A 21,539-nucleotide genomic window follows, 5' to 3' on the forward strand; every position below is an offset into this window, starting at 1 on the left:
AGTTTGGAGAAATAGGTTCGCTTTCAAAAAATATACAGTCACATGTCACTTATCAACGGTTGTGTTCTGAGAACCGTGGCTGGCGTCCTCTGAGTGTCCCAGATGGAATCACACAGACCTGCGCTGGCTGGGGCAGCCCATCAGGACCACTGTTCTAGAGGCCATCAGTACTGACATGGGACAGTAAACTGTCATTTCTGGAAGACCACTGGGCTCTGATCCTCAGTGACACAAGCCTTTGGCCCTGCCAGCTCTTTGGGGGAAGTCATTCCAAGACACGGCAGCAACAGAGCACCAAGGGAGACCTTTAAGCATATGTTCAGGTGTCAGCAAAACAAGGAAATCTTTTTTTTAGAAGAATTATATAGTGAATATTTCAAAAAAGAATTGGAGGAACCATTAGAGACTCTGCAGAATTTTGCTGACTCTCCTTTATGATTAGCCATTGTTTGTATTTTATAATTTGAATGAGACAAGGAAGGGGGAGAGATACCTTGTCGCAGCTTCATGTATATTTAGGGCTCAATTGTGTTCTGTATGAAAGCGTCCCATCTACTATTAACACTTACAGTCATGAATAAGTAGGGGAAAAGCTGGTAAGTGAGTTGTTTACAATGGATAACACAATCTTACAATAGAAGGCCAAGAGCCACTGCAAATTAAATAACAATCTTATTTTTATTTAGTGACATGGTAGGATATTCACAATTCACCAGGAAAAGAATAAAGTTCAGAAATAATAATCAGATAAATCCTGCTTTTGTCAAGTTAGTATTTTCAAGTATATTTCTATATGAAAAAAAGTCCAGATGAATAAATACCAACATATGCACGATGTTTAACTGCATGTGAATGGAAGAGGAGATGAACAGGTTTTTACCTGTATTTTTATTTTTTACAATGAAAATGAATTATTTTTGTAATAAAGAAAAGATGCTAGGGGAACTTTTTAGCTGACTCCATTTAGTACTTTCTGGAAGAAGGCAGAATGAAAATTATTTAATGGAAAGAAAATAGATCAGCAGGCTCCACACCCTTGATGCCTCCTTAGCCTCAATGGGTCCTCACGACAATGCGACCAACACTGGGTTCTAAGTCACATTGATTTTGGGATGTCTGTCCTCCTGGCTTTCTCCATCAAGTGCCTGAGGGAGCACTTGATGTTAAAGTGCTCTTTTGTTAAAGATGAGAGTGTCAGGAAGAAGGGCAGTGTCCTTGAGAGGCCTGGGACCAGGCCCTGGTGTCCCTCTTCACCACCAACTCCACCACCACCTCCATCAACTCCACCAGCACCTCCACCATGGGTGTTTCCCGAAGCATGGCCACTTGAGATGGTGGCAGGGAGTAGTCCTCATACTCCAGAGTTGGGAACCTGGAGACCTCACAAGTCTTGAGAGAAGGCAGTCCCTGGCCCCTTTGGCCCATGAAGCCTGATGCTTCCTTGGGCCCTCTCAGGGAGGCCTCACAAGGATTGTCCCCCAACTCTCCCCGCTAGGCACTCCCAGAGACTAGCCCTGGCCCTCTCGTCTGCCCTGCTGTGTCTCCTCTTACATGCTCCTGCCATGCGCTGGCAGCCCATGCCCTGTCGTCTCCCAGAATGCAGGCAGGCTTGGCAGCGGGAGAGTGGAGATGGTATGGAAGGAGCAGAGCCCAGGCAGCCTATGGCATCCCACATCCTCTCTGCCGCTCATTTCTGCCCTTCAAAGCAGGGCTTCTGGGGTCTCAGCTCATATCTGGGAGAAGGACAAAGTGAGTTCACAATGTGGAACACCTGGGAGACAGGAGGTGTCCAGTCAACACGAGTCACCACTTGGACTCCAGCCTCTCACTCCGGAAAAGCGGAAGAGATGATGGGGCCTCTGGGGCCCCCCCAGGCTCAGCCATCCCTGAGTCAGAGACCAGAGAGTCCCCTGCTCTCCCCTCACAAAGTCAGCTCAGCTCTTGACGGAATAGTTCCACATGTGGCCATTAACTGAAAAGATTTTTTAAATATCCATTAACTACACACTATAAATAGATTATCTTTTTTGTTTTTCTATAAAAATATGTATTCTGGCATATTATATTGCTCTTTTATCCTTGTTTAAAAAAAAGAGTCTTTCAAATTGCCTTCCATGGAAGAATAAATAGCATATCATTTCTGGAGGGTTCTTGTAAACGATTTAATATCTTAGTTGAAAATAAATGTAGTATGAGATGGATGTAAAGTTAATATTGACTTCTTTTTGCTGCTTGGTCTCAGCTGAAATTTCCCCTTTTCTTTTCTTTTTGGTCAATTCTGTCCAACTGGTGGTTTGGCTAGAAGTGTTCCGGAGAACCCCAGTCACGCTGGAAGGGAAGCAGCTGTTTCCCCGTGGAGGATGGATGGAGAGAGGCTGGGAATGCTGGGCCAGGGTGGGGAGAGACTTCAATCCCAGGGCCAGTGACTGGGGTGCTGGGAGGCAGAGAAGGACAGAGCCAGGCAGCAACCAGTGACCTGGGTGCAGAGGCTCCCCTAGGGGCAGTCGGGGTGAGGGAGCAGAACAGGAGGAAGGGCCTTCCCCTCCGCCCCTTCCTTCCATCTGCACCTCTGGACCTGCCCTTTAGAGGGCCTCGGTGGGGGTGGGCGTGACCTGCAAGCCTGCGCAGAAGGACGCTCAGCACTGGGTAGGACAATGGCGCCACTGATGGCGCATTAAGTGACACATCCTGGTTTTCATGCCACAGCTGAGTTTGTCTACAGCCAGTTTGGGCCTCTTGTTTCCTGTCCACAGCCTTCTGGTGAGGTCACCCATAAGGTCACCGCACCTTTCTTTATCCCCAAGGGAGGTAGAGTTAGGCCACCCCAGGAGTCAGGGGTCAAGAGCAGGGGAGCAACTTGCCCCTGGTCACCCAGCTGGGTAGTGGAGACTTGAGACCCACCCTCACGCTCCACCACTGCTCACCCTGCTCCCCTGCATGTCCACTGGGGCCTGTCCCCTCTCACATGCCTTACTTTATTGGCGGCTCACAACCTCCCTTTTTGTCAGATGACCAGTCCGAGGTCATGCATCAAGTTCTTGGAGTGGCTGACCAAGCCAGGATACCACCCAGATTTTCCTACATCAGCCCCAGGGCACCTCTCACCTCCCCCAGGCATCCAGACATGCCCACCCCCCACTGTTTTATGATCACAATAGCTGTGGGGACCTCCCACCTCTGGGATCCTGGGGCCTCTGTAGAGCTTGGTAATCTTGCGGATTTCTCTTGCCATGAAAGATCAGAGAATTGGATCCCTCTAGCAGAGGGGACCACCTGTGAAAACTCAGCAGTGACTAGCAGCGGGGAGTGCAACCAAATGTGAGACAAGTGGGGGGCCTTGAAGACGGCAGATCTGTCGCTCTCAGTAACAGGCAGAGAGGACCTTGAGGAGCCACTTCTTTAATCCCAGGGTCCTACCGTGCCCTGGGATAGCTTTACCTGCTCTGGAATTGCCCACTTTAATGGTTCCCAAAAGGCTTCCAGGAGGTGCACAGGCTCCTGGGGGTGTATACCCCGGGGCTGAGGGTAGAGAAGGCCATGTGTGCACAGTGTGAGGGTGTGGGAGAGCCCACAGCCCACTGGGGGGCACACACATGCAGGGGCATGTCCCTGGACATGGTGTACAAGTGGCGGACCTGGGGTGAGAAGGGAGAGGCGGCGGGCCTGTCTGCTTTCCTCCCAGGCGCACTGTTGAGGACGGCCTCGCGTGGCTGAGCCACGGGGTCCACTGAGCCCTCCTGACATTGGCTTCAGGGCCCGCTCACTACCTCTTAAAAAAATTATAAAGAATAAAGCACACGGAATAACCTCTCATTTCAATACTAGTACATAAACGATGTACTGATGAAAAATACAAAGAAGGAAAAAGAGGAAGGAAAATGAACTCCATCCCCTCCTCATAGGCCCTTTCCCAAATACAGCATCTTGGGGTTTAGCGCTTAGCTTAGGACTCGGCCGGGAGGGACACAGCTCAGTCCACAGCGGTAGATAATAAGCTACTTTCAAAAAGTGAGATCATATGGTGCGTGTTGACTGCTACTCTGCTGTTGTTCACGTGATAACATATTTTCACATTCTTTCCACGCCCATACATGTATTTGCACAGCTTTTTTTTTAAATTTATGCTCACTGAGGCGATGTTGGTTTCCAACACCCTCTGTTTTAGGTGTCCCAGAGTACACGCCCTCACCCAAATTAAGTATTACTAATCTTTGTAAATCTTGGTAAACTTTGCCAAACTAGCAGGTGAAAATGGACTCATTCGTGTTTGAGTTTACACTGAAAGTTGCCCAAGTAGTCTGAGCACTTGTTTACTAGAAGTCTGGGTTGGTCTCCCGTGCTCTTCTTACTGGCATCTTTGTCTTTCTTGGGCCTCTCCTGTGTGCTCTGGAAGGCCTCTCTTGTGCCACGGGTAACCACCTCCTGCTGATTCTGTCCCTCCTGCTCCTCACACAACAAGCCAAGCCACAGAGGAAGCCTTCCCTACAGAGCCATTTGGAGGAGTGTGTCTCCTGGGTTCTCTTTCCTCTCTCCCCACTTTCCTGGTCCCTCAGTCCCTCTTCCCAAGTTTCCCATCTCAGTCCCCTTCAGTCTTCTAGTACCAAGGCATCTCCCTGTCCCAGCAAAGAGTCAAAACCATGAATGAGGAATGCCTGCTCTCAAGGGCGCTATGGGATGAACCATCTTATCTGTGGGATCTTCTGTGTCTAAAGGTTGCCCTGTGGTCAGTCAGCCTTGAGGCCAGGGGTGAGTGTCCTCCAGGTAGAACAACTTGGGAGACGGAGTCAGGCAAGGCCTTTGCTCGCTGGGAAGCTGGGGGGCCTGCTGGATGCCCGCTGACCCTTCTCTGTCCTATGCTGCTGTGTGATGGTGAGCAAGCCCCTCTGTGCCTCAGCTTCCTCAGTGTAGAGCAAGCTTAGCACCCGGGCCCCTTACCTAGACAGTGATTTACTTCAAGCCTCTCTGGCTCCATTCCTTGGCCCAGGCACTTGCCAAGTGTGTAAGCTGCACACATTTAAAAAACAGGATGGACCTGCATGTCCTGCACTGAACTCTCAGGGAGGACTCAGGAGGAGCCACCGGAAACCAGAAACCAAGGCTTCCACCCTCTGTCTCTTGCAGATGCATTAGTAATGGTGCATATCTCGTCAGTGCCTACCACGACAGGCACATCTGGTGTGTTATGTCCCTTCATACTCTCATTGCTCTAAGGAATGGGTCCTTTCATTATATCACCTTCACACAAGGAAACTGAGGCACAGAGGCGTTAAGTCGCTTACCCAAGGCCACAGAGCCAATAGATGGTGAAGCTAAGCTCTGTGCTCATAACCTCCATGATAAACAGCTTCCTCTTTGGCTGTGGGAGAACAGGAGGAGACATCTGGAGTCAGGAGGAGCAAGCCAAGGGCCCAGTCCAGGTAGTCTGCTCTGAAGCTCGCCATCCCTGCAGAAACTAAAATCACACATGATAGAGCCAGATGAGACCTTGAGATTTGTGCTGTTCCCATTTTTCTCACAAAGAGGCTGAGGTCTAGTGAGGTGAAGTGACTGGCCCCAAATCCCAGAGCAAATTAGTGGCAGAACCAGGCCAAGAGCAGATGTCCTGGTTTCTGATCCAGCGATCTTATTAAATACCATGTTCCATCTTAACGAGAAGGAGTAATTTTATTCCACAGCTTGAAAGATTCATAAAGGGTGCTGAGAAACCCTTTCTGATCACTAAGCTCTGGCATATTTTGGGGGTTTCCCAGGGAAGATCTTTCAAGCGGGTTTGAAAAGTGGAGCAAATCTCATCACTCTCCACTGGGACCAGCATCCAAACTGCTGTGGGCAGACTCCTGAGGGAGACCTAGCTGGGCTGAAATCTCCCACACCCACATTTCAGGTGTAGAGTTGAGTGAATTATGATTTCACTAAAAGTCTACTAGTCCTCCTACACTTATTGTACCAATTACTGATTGATATCCGCTGAAGACAGGGGAATAATTTTACCACAATATTCAGAGATAATTGAGAAAGCAGCTGTCAACTGTTAGTGGTTCTTGAGATATGTCCACAAAATTTGCCCATCCATTCAACCACTTATCCATCCATCCATCCACCCATCCACCCATCCATCCATCCATCCATCCATCCATCCATCCATCCATCCATCCATCCATCCATGAATGCATGTTTCATTCCATTCAGACATTCATTCAACTATCCATCCTTCCAACCATCTATTCATCCACCCATCTATCCATGCACCTATCCATCCATTCATCCACGTATCCATCTGTCCATCCACTTATTCACATTGTTTTTACTCTGTGCTAAGCCTTAGGATTTACAAAAGAACAAGACATAGTTCTTACCCTTAGAAGAATTTAGGTTCTAGTGTTGGAGGCAGGTTAGAAACCTATGACGACAACACTCTGCTTTCAGTAAAGCAAACAACCAAAGGTTCAAGAAGGCTGAAAAGGGTTTCTTGGACAGAATGATATTTACTTAGGTTTGAGTAAGAATTTGTTAAACAAAAAAATGGAGAGGGAGGGTGTTCCAGATAGATAGGCAAAGAGGAGCAACAGCTGGCGGGGCAGGTGCTGACCATGAGACTTGCGTTAGCGTGAAGTTCAAATTGTATTCACAAGGTGCCCACAACCATTGTTCAATCAATTCTCCAACAAATCTTTCAGGTTGGGAGAATGATGCCAGGATAGAAAAGGCTACTTTCATTCAAGGTCACCAAACAGCTTGGATGTCATCCTCAATACTGGGACATCAACCTTGAGTTTTCACTTCTACTAAGTGCTTCCATGACTTGCTCTCAAATAAGCAGAGAGGCTGGTCTGAGGAAACGCTGTGAGGCAGGCAACGAGCACAGCCAGGCCTAGACAGATGCCACAGCTGCAGGAGCAAACCTGCTCTAGTAGCAGCTTGACTTCATTTGCCTCCCAGCAATCATAGGGTGCTCCTTTCTTTTCTCTCTCACCATATGGATTTTATAAACAAGATAAAATCAGAACTTAAAAACTAAACAGACCCTGCAAGGCCTCCAACACTGGCTAGGGCAGTGATGTTTTCCAGGCATTTCCTCTCCTGGTAGGATTGTAGAGAAAGGTCAGAGGTAAGGAATGGAGGCAAGGAAACAGGGCTGGGAGGCCACAGGAGACCCCCGTACCAAACACCGTCCGAGGGCGGATGATCTGTGTCAGCCTCGCAGGCATGGTGGAAAGAGGTCTTCCCTCCTTATCTTCCTTTTTTACGACTGGTATCATCTCCACTGTCCTGCTCCCATGCCCCAGTCACCCCCTCCCAGTATCCCCAAGGCTGTCTTCCCATTAAAGACCTCGATTCCCGACTTGAAATCTCCAGGGAAATGTCAGGTCAGCCTCATCCATCATTCCCCAGCACAGGCCAACAATGTTCACACCATATAATAAGAACACATGCCCTGAGGTTGCACAGGGATGGGCCCCCTTTGCTGGAGGAGGGACAAACTCCTCTGTGTACACCCCAGGAGGCTGTTCTGGGGAGGGAAGGCTCTGAAGCTGGTGACTGTTACAGGCTTGGAATGAGTCCGGGGCTCCTTTCGACTTACTCAGCACGGTCCGCACCACAAAATGAAGTTCAGATCAGTATGAAACTGAAGTCACTGGGTGTTGAGACCAAGATATTTATATTTTACTGCTCAAACTCTGAATTGTGGAGGGGGAAGCCAAAACTGCTAATGGATTGGCAAGTCAGATAATTCGTCTATATGTTGGTGCCACAATTGCAGGAAAAAAGAAATTGTGTGACAGGCAATTATAAGAAGAGTCAGTTAAAAAAAAGAAGTCAGGAAAAGACCAAGTTGGATGTTGAGCTCCGGGTGGTCTGGTGTGAGTGCAGGGGCTCAGCTGCTCGGCAAGAGCCATCAGGCTGGCACGTGCCTTACCTGACGTACAGCATCAGGCTCCAACAAACACAGCCAGGCCATGCCACTAATCTTAAGGCCCAGATAGGCGAAAAACCAGACCCTGGGCTCCCAGGGTCAGAACTTGAGGACTTGATGAGAAAGCTCTGGAGGTGGAGAACACATTTCAGTCTGGTCTGTAACTTTGAAGCTCATCCTATGGGCTGTTCCTGAGGTCGCCTGCTGTAGAATCTGAGGGGTGATTAAAATTCCAAGTTCTAGGTCCAGACATTTTGATAGAGAACATTGGGAGATGGGAACAAGAGAGTCTGTATTTTTTACAAACTTTCCTTTCTCCACACCTCCCCCACTGGCCAGGGTGATCCCCTGCCCAGGGGAGAAGCACCGTATTGACTGTCCTCTTCCCAGCTCACCATCCGAACTTTGTGTCTCTCTTCCTGGGGCCAGGAGCCCTGGGCATGGGGGGGTGATGGTGGTGGAAGAACAGGTGTCATTTGATAACATGCAGATCTTTCCACATAGATTGCTGTGCTCCTTGAAATGTGTATCAGTTCAGGTTCTCCAGAGAAACAGAACCAATAGATAAATATGGAGGGGTGGATGGGTGGGCAGGTAGACGGGTGCATGGATTGGTGGGTAGATGAGAGAGAGAGAAACATTTTCTTCCTTCTTCCTTTTCTCCCTCCCTCCCTCCTTCTATTTTGACTTAAAAAACATTATTTTACAGGACTATAGGTTGAAAGTCCAACGTGGGCCAAATAAAGATGCTGGCACAGCTATGTTCCTTTCTGGACGCTCCAGGTGAGAGTCTGCTTTCTGGCTTTTTCTAGCTTCTAGAAGCCACCTGCTACCCTCTTCTTCCAGCTTCAAATTCAACACTGCAGCTCTCTAACCTCATGTCTGTAGTCACATCTCCCTCTCTGACCGCAGCCAGGAAAGGATCTCTAGTGTTTTCGTTGTTTGCTTTTGGTTTTTCCTACCGCCTGCCTTGTACCCCTGTGACCCTTCCCCCTGCCTCCCCCCTCTTAGCCTTAAAGTCCACGAGTGTCATGCCAGCAAGCCCAGGGCAGGTCTTTATCAATTTGGGCAGGTGGCTAAAGGGGAGTCCTGGAGCCTCAGTGGTTTTCAGGCTTTATTGCTCTTTCTATGCCACTTGTTGTGGGGCAAGACCATAGGTTGGCAAGGCAGGGAGGCCAGGGGACCAGGAGGCTGGCAGCCCTTTTGGCCCCTGGCAAATCTTTACCCTTTTCTTTCTCTGGACTCTGACCTTTCTCTCATGGTCTCTCCTCTTAGGCGTTCCATCATAGCTGTTTTTTGTCTCTGAGTGATGCCACCCTGATAACCTCAGGCTCCAGGCTCAGGTGTGCCCACTCACACATGCCCACACCATACTCCAGGGGTCCATAATCAGGCACGTGTGCCCCTGCGTCCTTGCTCCCAAGTGCATGCAAGGCCACAGGTGATGGCCACAGAGGCCAGCTGCGTAAAAGCCTGACCGTCACTTACCCTACAGCTAGTTTTTGTATTTTCCTGTCAAATCATCCATTATGGAGATGTCCAGTATTTTGTCTTTGTGATTCTGATTTGGTTTATGACTCATAATTCCCTCACACGCTCTCCATTTTGCTATAAATGGTGGCATTTCATCTTTCCTTATGGCTGAGTAGTATTATATATAGTATGGCTGGACAACATCTTCTTGATCCAATCTTCTACCCATGGGCATTCAGGTTGTTTCCATGTCCTATCTGTTGTCTTTAGTGCTGCAATAAACACTGCAGAGCATATAGGTTTTAACACTGATGGTTTCATGTTCTTTGGCTAGATGCCCAGGAGTGAGGTTGCTGGGTCACATGGTATTTCCATTTTTAGTTTTTGAAGGTAAATAGATTGCCTTCCATGATGGCTGTGCCAGTTTATGTTCCCACCAACAGTGTAATAGGGTTTCTCTTTTTACTCAGCATCTGTCCATCCACCCATCCATCTATCTTTCCATCTATCATTTATCTGTCCATCTATCTGTGAAATTACTTATTTATTTATTTATTATTTATACAAGAACCGGGGTACAGGTCAAATGCGCGGGAGGGTGAGAGGATTCACCAGAGACAGAGCAGGGAGCAGAACAGGCAGACTGACGAAATCCACTGCTGAGGGGAGCAGCGGGCGAGACAGGAGAGGTCTGCCGCACCATGTGGGACCCTCGCCGGCCTGCTGGGGATCGAACTGGTGCTGCAGAGGCTGCGGACAGCTTCACGGTGCAGTGCTCAACTACCTGCGCCAGCAGGGGAGGCCCTATCTTTGAAATTTCTTTTAAGGAATAGGCTCACACAATTGGGGCGGCTGGAAATTCAGGCAGGGGTAATGCTATAGGCAAGGTCAGATGTTTTCCTTCTCAGAAACCCTCAGTTCTTTGCTCCTAAGACCTTTCAACTTATTGGGTGGGCCATCCACATTATCCAGGATAATCTCCTTAAAGTCAATTGATTGTTGATGGCCACCCCTGCTACAAAATACCTCCACAGCACCACCTAGATCAGTGCTTGATTAAATACATGGGTACCATAGGCTCACCACGTTGCCTCTTAAAACACACCAGCACAGGATGCTTCTTAATTGATTTAACCTACTTACCCAAGGTAGAATTGTAAGGAAAGAACATTTGTTAAATAATCCACAGGAACATAATTTTACAGTCAGTTTTTATGGTAAAAACTGACTTCAAAGAAAACAGAACCCACATCGGCTGCCAAATAGACTCCTTAAAGTTACCCAAGGCAGAGGGTCATTCAGTCATAAGAGTCCCTGGTTCAGTAAGCAATGGGCTTTCATAATCCGGAGAGGTTTTCTGTCTTAGCCTGCCTCCTGGCAGCCCTGAGCTATGGCCTCCTAACGAGCACTTTAATTAAGATGAATGTTTATAAGGACCAAGGAATTACTTCGCCTCCAACCAAATAATTTTCTGTGGTATTGTTTCCTTCTTGCCATTTTAAAAGAGGCAAAGAGAAGAGTGAGGGCTGGGGATATTGTTGAGGGAAGATTAATGTGTTATCGAGGTTGGGGGTCTCAACGTGGGGTCCACCGTCTCCTGGGAATCTTGGCTATTAGACAGAAAATGTGTTTGTGTCTGTGAAAGTACTTTATATGAAGAGAATCTGTACTTTTGTCAGATCCTCAAAGGGGTAAATGCCTCCCAAATAGGTTAAGAACCTTTTTACAGGCAGAGGCAGGGAAGATAAGGCCTCCTCACTCAGACAGCAGCCAGGGGGTTGATCAACCAAAAACGACCATATGATTTTTTTTTAAAGTAAACTTACTTTTTAGAGCAGTTTTGAAGAGGAAGAGGAACCAAAATGAAGAGGAAGGTGGAGATTTCCCATAACCCTCACGCCGCATGATTCACGCGCTGCCAGAAGGCTCCAGGTGTTCCAAATGCTCACCCTCTGCGGATACCTCATCATCACTCCGAGGCTGGAGTTTACATCCGGGTTCACGCTTGGAGTTGCATGTGTTTGCACACGTGTAGAACGACCATTCCATCATTATGATACCAGACTGAGAAGTTTCACTGCCTTAAAATCCTCTGTGCTTCACCTATTCATCCCTCTCTCCCCTAATCCCTGCCATCACTCATCTTTTTACTTGGGCAAATGTCAGACAGGCTTCTTCACCGAGGAAGATGCGTTTACGATTCCTCCATGTCTTTGCATCACTTGATAGCTCATTTCTTTTTAGCCCTAGATAAAATTTATGACTGGATGGACCACAGTTTTTCCATCCATTCAGCTACTGAGGGACATCCTGGTTGCTTCCAAGTTTTGATGAGCACAAATAAAGCTTCCACACGCTTGGTGTGGACGTTTTCAACTACTTTGGATAAATCCCAAGGAGCATGGTTACTGTTCATATGAATAGGGATTTTATAGCTCAATGAGATTTTTTCAATACACAGATGACATGCAATTAAGTACGGTTATGCCAGCAAGGCACGGGGGCAGCTTTTCTATCGATTCTGGAGAGCCGGTAAAGGAGAGTCCTGGAGCTGTCAATGGCTTTTGCAGGCTTTTTAATGCTCTTTGTATGCCAATTGCTGTGGGGCAAGCCTGCAGGCTGGTAAATCTTTACTCCCTCTTTGGGCTCTCTCTGGCATAGTCTCGTGGTCTCTTCCTCTGTAGTCGTTCTGCCGCCCTCTCTGCCATCCTATTCCATAGCTGTTCTCCAATGCACTCTGCCCTTTGGCCTGCTGCTGCACCCTGCCCTCTGTTACGCTGCCCTTATAGGCTCTGTCTCTCAGCTCAGGAGCACCCACTCACGCATGCCCACACCACGCTCCAGGTGTCCGCTGTCAGACGTACCCTGAGCCCATGCTTCCAAGTGCTTCCTTCAAGGCGGCAGGTGAGAGCCACAGAGGCCAATGGTGCAAAAAGCCCAAGGCATCTTTGTTTACCCTACAAGTACTAAATAGCCAGAAGACTGAAAAGCCATAGCTCAGAGTGGACAGGCATTGTCTGAGATAGCAGCTTCTCAAATGGGCCAGAAGAGGGTTCTGGGGCTGTGTGACCTTGGTTATATGTGACTTCTCCCATCTGTAGGCTGTGTGACTTGGGGGGCTGCCTACCTTCTCTAAGCCAGTTTTCTCATGTGGCAATTGGGAAGAATAATAGCAGCACCCACCTCTTTGGGGGGCGAGTTCTTGGCAATTGCACACCTAAGGGCATAAAGCAATTCTTGGCACAGGTAACTGTCAGATTTGATTAGGTTTGGAAGCATATGAGGGAGGCCCAGGACATGCATGCTTAATGACTTCTGGAGATGCTGGTTGCAGGCAACTTTAGCCATGTTGTTGTGAGTCCGGAAGCAGCATAGGCCCTGTTCTGTCCATCAGCTCTCACGGTGTGCAGAAGTACCTGGACGTCTTCTGATCCCTGTGGCTGGTGGCCTCTGGCCAGGTGGAAGTTGGAGAGTCAGCTTCTGACTCTTACTGGGCCTCTTGACTGGGGTGGGTGGGAGGCCCCTCTGGCAATGCAGAGCCTGCTCTGGCTGCAGCTCCGCCAGGAGTCTGCAACAGGGTGGTCCCCAGGAAAGGGGGAGGTTCCCTGCCCCACCCAAGGGAGGGTGGAGCTGAGCAGGAAGAGGAGAAGCTGCAGAAGAGACTGAGGAAGGAAGCAGGATGGAGCCAGGAGACCTGGAGGAGACGCATGGAGCCTAGAGACACGTGAAGAAACTGCGCTTGTCTTTGGGTCGTGGACTGGGTGACACAGATGTGGGTGAGACCCGTGGGGAGGTGACAATGGCAGCTTTTATCTTGATGTTGATTTTGCTCTTTTCCTTCCGGGCTTGTCCGGTTGTTTGTGACCCTTTTCTGTGGATCCCCACTGGAAGATGTTTTAGACTTGTGGCAGGCTTTGGGGCCTTGCTCTGGGCCGATCCCATATGGATGGAGTTTTACCCACGAGGGGATGGGTGACTTTGGGTGCTTCATTTAGAAACTAGACTCTTTGCCTTACCTGTATTGTTTCCTAGTTTTTATTAAAGTTCCTTCCCATTAAAGTGTCATATGTTTTGTGTTGATGCGGCGGATGGCAGAACCCATTTAGAATAGGCAGGTTTGCGGGGTTTGGGCTGCCCCTCTCCCTGTCCTATAACAAGTCCACGTTTCCTATAGGGCATCCAGATGGGCAGAACAACCCGACACACAGAGCACAGCAGGAGCTCCCTCCAGTCCTCCCATCAGGAAAGCTCTCCACCTCCTTGGCACAACAGCCAGGTGCCCTTCCCACACCCATCTGCCCAGCTTCTCTCTCTGATTTCTCTCTCTGGCTTCCCACCATAGTCCCCACTCCTCTGTTCAAGTTATAGAGGACACAGTGAGTGTTAAGATTCCAAATCATCCCCGAAGCTGATGCTTCTTCAGCTCTGGTTATAAAGACCAGTAAAGTAAGCAGGTGACACCTCCAGACAAGCCGAAGAGTCGCAAAGACCCACTGCAGAAGAGCCAGCAACAGAGAGCCAGGGCTACAGGAGCATCGCCTCTGCCCCCAGGCTGCCAAAGTTGGAGGGGAGAACATCACATCAGGGAGACCGGTGCACAAGCTGGTGACAGGTTGGCCAGTGCGCTGCTGGGTTCACACCCGGCTGGAAGGACAGAGCCAGCAGGAGGGAGAGCAGGGCCTTGTCAAAAAGGAAGAAACAGGGCCCTGCAGGGACTGCTCTCAGCTCTGCATCATTTGCAAGAACAGGGCTGGAATCCACAGGCAATGTAAAGTACTCCAACTACGGGACATGGCCCTGGGCATTGCTTGGGGAGAGCTATCTGAGAAGCAAGTCACAACCTCAGCACTAGCAGCCGCCACTACTGCAGTTGGGAATTCATAAGCCCCAGGCGTGCTGCAGGGTGCCACACCCATCCGCTAAGCTTCACTGGTAGAGTCAGAACTGCAAAGGTTAGGAGCAGGGCGGGAGCCAGGAAACCTGGTTCAAATCCCCTCTTGACTGCTAACTAGTGATGTTACCACTGGGGGTGATTGTCCCTGATCCTCAGTGTCCCATTCTGTAAAACGGGTCTGAGAGAAAGAGGGGCTGCCTCAGTCAGCTGCTGTGAAGGGGAAATGGGATGGCACTGTCACTGCATTTGCTCTGTGAGGTTGGCTTTCCAGGCTGCGCTCACCTGGTAACAGCAGAAGAAGAAGTACAGAGAGGTAGACAGGCACACCCCGAACAAAGGGACCAGAAACCCCAGAAAAGAAAACGCTTTCTAAAATGTGTCTCTCTCTGTTTCCCTCTGCACAGCTCGTAGGGACTACAAATGACCTTCCACATGACCTTTAGCGCAGGGTAGGAGCAAAAGCGACACTTGCTGTTTAGACTGTGAGTCCTTAGAGGAAAGGTAGGGACGGTCCTGGCTGGGACCCCATGTTGCCCACACAGTATCCCTATTATTTCTACACTAAACTAGCAGAATGAAAATGAGCAAGGCGTGATCACAATTGGTCCATAGTGTAGCCAAGGACGGGGTTTCCAGGAGACAGATGACAAAACAAACACAGCTCTGCGGTTCCTGGGTGATTCGAGACTGTTTACACTCTCCTGGGTGAGGGTCTTCACTTGGAAGGTCAGTGCAGTTCTTCAACAAAGTAACTGTGTGAATGGAGAGATGGAGTCACCGGCCTTTACCCCACCCCACTCCCCCCTCAAGCTGATACTCAGCCTGGGTAGAGGCCTCTGGAATGGGCTAGGGCTGGTTCTGTCCAGCGCTGTGCTGATCTTCACAGAAGCCTGCAGGTCTGTGCCCGGGAATTTTTAGTGCACCCCAGGAACATGCACAAAAGCCCCCGCAGGATTTTACCTGGTAGGTTGGGAGTGTGGTGCAGAGAATCAATCTCTCCTCTTCTCTCTCTCTTCCCCTCTCCCCGCCCCCCATCCTGCAGAGTGGGAGAATGTCTTGCACATTAAAAGTTTGGAAAGGATTAGTCAATAAAGCCAGATCAGATGGTTAGCTTTGGGGAGGGGAGAGGAGGAAGAAGTTAAATCCTTCACTTCAACCTAGGCTAAGATTAATTCCAGATGGCTTAGAGAATTAAATATGAAACATGGAGCCATTAAAGAAGAAACTTCAAAGGTGCTGGGGGTTAGGGGATGATCCCCCAGATGATCTTTCCAAACATGCGAGCCAGGGAAGGCTGCAATCCTGAATACACAGAAACGCAACGCTTCTCCAGTAGACACCCGAAACAAAAGCAAAGGACAAGTCACCAACCATTTCGAAACATAAGCAATAGGATTTATGTGGCGAATATTTAAAGAATTTTTACAAAACAATAAGTGGAAAGCGATCACAGAATGAGCATGGAATTAGAGCCCAAAAGAAGCGCAAATGGAGAATGTATCCACATGAAAATAGTTAAAACCACCAGCACTCCAGTTCCTACGACTGAAACTAGCCACAAAAATGTCACTTTACAGATCAAAATTAGCAGATGCTTTGAAAATCATGCTATTTCATAGGATCTGATTTGGGTCACACAGTGCATTGCCATCAAGGAGGGCAACTTTTCTGGAAAAGCAAAGCAAGTTGGCAACAGGCACAAAAGGCAGCAAATACACTCCTACTATTTGAACCACAATTCCCACCTCGGGAATCTGTTCTAAGGAAATAGTGGAAGATGAAGACATGGACAAGGAAAGGGATACTGATAACACTGGAAAGCCGAGGGGGGCCCATCAGCTTGGAAATTATTTGAAAAAGCCACGTCCACGTCATATGTTCACAAGTACCCAATGACATTCATGACTCGATGTTAAGAGAATAAAATTATTTATTCCATGCTGTGTACAAAGATGAGGCCAATTTGGAGATCTCTCTCTGCTCACCATTTCTCTGTCTCTGTCTCACACACACACACACACACACGCGCGCGCACACACACACACACAACCATACACACTGCGCACACACGATTGTACGGAAATTACCAAAATATTAAGAGAGGTCATCTCTGAAAAGTGGGAGTAATAATACTTCTTTAAAAGTAGTAATACTTCTATAATCAGGAAAGAACAAAAGGCACACCCACTTGCATGTGATAAAATACACAGCAAAAATGAGGCCGTGTTCAAACGGTGAAGGGATGGCTATGCCTCCCTAGCCAGCTTCCCTGAAATTCCAGTGCATGTCCCCCCTCCACAGCCTAACAGACACCAGGGCCACAGTAGGGATTTGAAAAGGTCCTACAAAATGATGGCCACCTAGGATCCTAGTAAATTCTTCCACAGGGAACTTCTGTGGAGAGTTTCACCTTGAGAGTTACCCAGTGTGGCCCACCACCATGACTTCTGAGAAGTAGCCTGGGGGAGTACCTCAGGCTGGGGCAGGGAAGGGCCACAGTTGACTGCAGACTTCCTCCCACTCTGCCTGAAGGTCCTGTCCAGCCCTGCTATTTGGGTACAGCCACTGACATGAAGAGTATCCATATTTTTTGATGATTATGTAAGTACCTCAGTTTTGTCTCTTGAGCCACAAGCCTCAAATACTTACTAGCTGGCCCTGCCTCCCAACACCCCAAATTGGTGTTTGGCTACTTGGAGTTGGAACATTTATGTGCTTTAGTTAAACACCAGTGACAATTTTCAAAAAATAGTGCTTGCTTTGAAAACTAAAGAGAGTGATATCATCTATAGTTTGGGAGAGCAGTAAGCTTACCCTAATGGGGAGAGTGGACACTTTTACTTTTTTTAAAAAATATTTTTTTTTTATTGAGGTATGGTTTACAACCCTGTATATAACTTGGGGATACAGGTTCACACCTCTTCAGAGTTAAGTCACGATACCTATAGTCCTCTACCACCGTCCACTGGGCAACGGTGGGCAATTTTGAGTCTCTCTTCACAGTAACTTAAAATTATCCAAAAGCCTCCACAACATGCAAACTTATCTACTTAGCAATTCCACTTTGGGGGATTTATTCTAAAGAAATAATTATATAACTGCACAGAGATCTAGCTGTACAGATGCCCATTGTGGAATTAAAAAATTGGAACCAGCCTCAAAGTCCAACAATTAGAAATTTGTTGAACAAATTATGGGACATCCATCTGCTGTGATAGTATGCGGCCTTGAGACATGCAGTTTTGATAGACATGAAAAGATACCGATCATACAGTGCAGTGTAAAACAAAATAGAAAATAATTACACAATAGGAGCCTATTTTTGTGATTATTAGCATACAGAGAAAAGTCCCTAGAAGACTATAAACCAAAATGCCAACACTGGTTATCTCTATGAGACTGGATTGTGGACAATGTTTATTTTCTCCTTTTTGCTTATCTGGACTTTGGGTTTTTTATGCAATGAACATACATTATTTATGCCTCTGCTCCCTCCCCACCACCACACCCTGACAAAGTTAAGCAAAGCTGAGGACTACACAGTCTCACTGACACATCTTACAGAGCGTTGTACAAATATTATTTGGAATTAATTTTCATCTAGGTTGAAGGGAAAGCTCTAACTTTATCCCTCTCCTCCCGCCCAAGGTTAACCAACTGAAGGGGCTCTGTTACTAATCCTTTACAAACATTTAATATACATGATTTTCTTCCATGCTGTATATTTTGAATGTACCAGAAAGTTCCATGTTTCCATTAGTTATAGTTGCAAAATAATGTATCTGAAATGTAGCCGCTTCCAACAGCCACCATGTTGTTATTTGCTCAAGATATTACCATTTGGATATTTTGGTGGGTAGAACTTGTCCTGCTCCACGTGGCTCCGATCAGCACCTTGACTAGGACTGGCTGAAATGGCTGAACTTGGGTCATATTGTTAATGGGTGAATGAGGGCTACCCAGGGACTCCAAACTGTTAAGGGGTGCACATCTCAAAGGGGGCTCAACCATCCATGCACACTAAGGCAAAGGAAACATACTCTTGATGTGGACAATTTTTAATAGAATTGATGTACATAGAGAGAAGGAAGGTTTTCAAATAACAGCAAACCCTGAAAACTACCCATCCCCTCTTGAGCAAATGTCCAGCCAAACATGCTTGGTCTGAAGTGAGGCCCAGAAACTTGCCACAAGTCAAAGATACCTCCTGGTGGGGAACCACAAGAAAGGGATGAGTCAGTCCTGGAGAGCTGGGACAGAGGGAGAGACTCAAAATCTAAACTATACCACATAACCCACCACCAGATAACATGACAGCTGCCATTGTCTCTGCCAAGGATGGGGAGCAGCCTCCCCACGTTTCTTACCCACATGTCTCCTCCAAGCACCTCTTCAAGTGTCCCTCTCCTTCCCTGCCATACCCCCTTCCTTTATAAATCCCCCCTGCTCCTTCCTAGCCGCCCCCCATTCAGGAAGTCCGGTTTATGGCCTGGGGGACTAGAAGTCTAAGGTGGCTGCCTATAAGTGGAAATGGAGTTAATGGTGCCCGCTCAGTGGCCTCCCCCCTTCACTGGGATGGGTCTGTAACAATACAATCTCAGTGATCACTGTGGGGGGGTCTCCTATTCTCCTTCATTGGCCTTTTCACATGGTTAGCCTGAATTTCCTCCTGCCCTGCTCATTGCAGGCTAGCTGGACTAGTACATGGCAGCTGGCTTCCCTGAGCATAAAAGTGAAGAGGTTGTACCTTCATAGGATGTAGACACCAAAGCTGGCTCAGAAATGGTTCCATACCTTATTCACGAAGGCAAGTCCAGGCCAGCCCAGATCCACGGGGAGAGACCGGTATTCATTAGAGGCCGCCCAAGGTACAGTCCCCCACACTCAGTGTTTACAGGAATATCCTAGCAAATTCTCTTGGAATGTACACTGATTGATTATGGGTATAATTTCTCTTTCCCTATATTCTTAAATTCGGCAATACCTGTGAAAGGATGGTTCATTATATATTTTACTAGTAATTTGCACCTCTCACTTGACATAGTGTGTATTTGATCTGTTCAAACATCTTAAGATGACTACATTTATATATGCCACTCAACAAAATAACCATCATTAAACTATCAGCAGCTACTTATCGTTCCATTAAAGGCAGCTAATGGCATCAATAAATGTGAACTCAAGTATCACTTAGGCTTCAGCACTCCTTAGTGAGATTCAAATTAGGCTGAGTATTTTGGATACAAGTTCACTCAGCATTTATCACAGATTAGCGGGAAGGGCTAAAGGAGACCCAGGACAGGCAGCCGGGGTCACTGGCAGAGGTGGGCGGTGAAGTGTTGCCTGGTGGATGCAGAGAACAGTGGAAACCTGCAGAGTCAGCAATGCAATCTCTTGACCTCCCCACCTGCCCCACCCACCTGCATTGTCTCCCATAGTTCAGAATCTTCCTCCTCAGTTTCTTCTGATCTTTTCTGTATTTTCAATCTTCCTTGTCTGCTTGCTCGTTGCCAAAATATTACAAAATTCGTCTGCTTCAATTTCAGACAATAGCAGCAGCAACACTCATTGTCCCTCAGCTCCTTGAGCCCCACCCACAAATACCGCCATAGCTGTCTCCTTTTCTCACACCCAACCATCCTCATCTCCTGCTCACGTTCTAGCCCTCGCTCAGTCTCCACGTTCCCCTGAGGGCGAGGCATTGCCATCAGGTCCCCAGTAGGACCTTCTACCATAGGGCTGAACTTCCTACAGCCCAGAGTGCTCTGCCTGGCCAGTCCTCTCTTCTCTGCACACTCTCCTCCTCAGCTTAGTCCTCACAGCCTCTTGGTTCTTACTCATCTCTCTGACCAGCCTCCCTCATGAGCTCTTTTTTCTCTGCCGACACCTGGCTTGTCCATGTGTGTCCCTCCCCACCGCCACCCCAGAGTCTGTGTCCCCAAGGCTCTCTTTTTGCTCTCAAGTTTCTTCTAGGCCAAATGTTGTTGAGTCAATGATTTTATGATACTTGATGTTCTGAGGTCCATGATTCTGGAACCAAAAAACACATGAAGATTTCTGAGTGTGCTGTTTTTCTGGAGAAAGGGTAAAGCTTTCAGCTGATTCCCCAGAAATTTTGTGGTCCAAATTAGGGAGGAAACTCCCTGTCTTTGGTTATCTCACCTGCTTCCTGACTTTGTCAGTCCTCCCTAGGCTAAATATCTGTGAATCTGGAGAGCTTGGTGGGCCTCATTTCTTGGTACCTGGTTGAACACATTAGGGGAAAACTGAGGCTCTGTCATTCACTGTCTGGGATGGCAGAGCCCAAGGCCAGGGGGAGCTCTGTTGCAGCCACCAGCTCCAATCCTGCGTCTCCGACCTACATGTCTCACAGTTACTTCAAATGCAGCAAGTCCAAAACCCGACTCCGTCTTCCCTGAACCTGGATCCTGTGTTTTCTGGTGAGGTCCCAAGAAAATGACCTCTTTTCCTCACCCTGTATCCATTTCCATATCCATTAATTCTGTTCCTTTCACATCATTCCCAGACCGCTCTCTTTCTGCCATCTCTACTTTATTGCCTTGACTCCACTCAGGTGTTGACAAGCTTTTCCTGCAAAGGATCAAATAGTAAATATTTCAGTCTTTGGAATCATCTTTCCCTGTAGCTCACAAGCAATCCTGCATAATATGTGTATAAATAAGCATCCAATAGAACAATGTCAGGGACACCAAAATTTGAATTTTTATATATAACAATATACTATTCTTCTCCTGATTTTTTTCAAACATTTAAAAATGTAAAATCCATTCTTAGCTTTCAGGTCCTACAAAAACAGATGGCCGGCTGGATTTGGACTGTGTGCTGTCATTGGTCAACTCCTAGTTTAGGACATCACATCTCTTGCCCAAAACAATCCTCCCCCAGCCCCCCACTCAGCTCTGCTGTCACAGTGCTCTGAGAGTGATTTTCCTAAGAAAGAAGCTGTGGGCGCCACTCTCCAGCTTAAAACTCCCCCAAAGCTCCCAGTCACAGTGGCAGAATTTCTCAGGCTCGGTGCTACTGACATTTCCTGCTTGAAAATCCTGGAGGGGGCAGGGCAGAGGCTGTCCTGTGCCTATTAGATATTCAGTGGCATCCTGGACTCTATCCTTCAGATGCCAGCAACAACCCTACCTCCCTGATAACAACAATCAAAACTTCTTCAGGTGTTGCAAACTCAGCCCTGCGAGAACACACCAGGTCCTACCTGACTCAGCCCTGGCCTCCTCCCCACGC

At 47.8% G+C, this 21,539-nt stretch overlaps 2 long non-coding RNA genes across 2 annotated transcripts; one reads left to right on the forward strand and one right to left on the reverse strand.

Moving 5' to 3' along the window:
• Nucleotides 1-4,262: 4,262 nt before the first annotated feature.
• Nucleotides 4,263-7,951, reverse strand: LOC129146814 (uncharacterized). Its single transcript, XR_008554076.1, has 3 exons — nucleotides 7,919-7,951; nucleotides 5,280-5,452; nucleotides 4,263-4,482 (listed from the first exon to the last, which is right to left on the reverse strand). It is a non-coding gene; the product is annotated as an uncharacterized LOC129146814 (long non-coding RNA).
• A 215-nt stretch (nucleotides 7,952-8,166) lies between these two features.
• LOC119256734 (uncharacterized) lies at nucleotides 8,167-11,783 on the forward strand. Its single transcript, XR_005127868.2, has 3 exons — nucleotides 8,167-8,203; nucleotides 8,625-8,698; nucleotides 11,222-11,783. It is a non-coding gene; the product is annotated as an uncharacterized LOC119256734 (long non-coding RNA).
• Nucleotides 11,784-21,539: the final 9,756 nt, after the last annotated feature.

The sequence above is a fragment of the Talpa occidentalis genome, unplaced genomic scaffold (assembly GCF_014898055.3).
Source record: "Talpa occidentalis isolate TD23 unplaced genomic scaffold, MPIMG_talOcc4v2.1 talOcc4.4, whole genome shotgun sequence".
In the NCBI taxonomy this organism is placed as follows: Eukaryota; Metazoa; Chordata; class Mammalia; order Eulipotyphla; family Talpidae; genus Talpa; species Talpa occidentalis.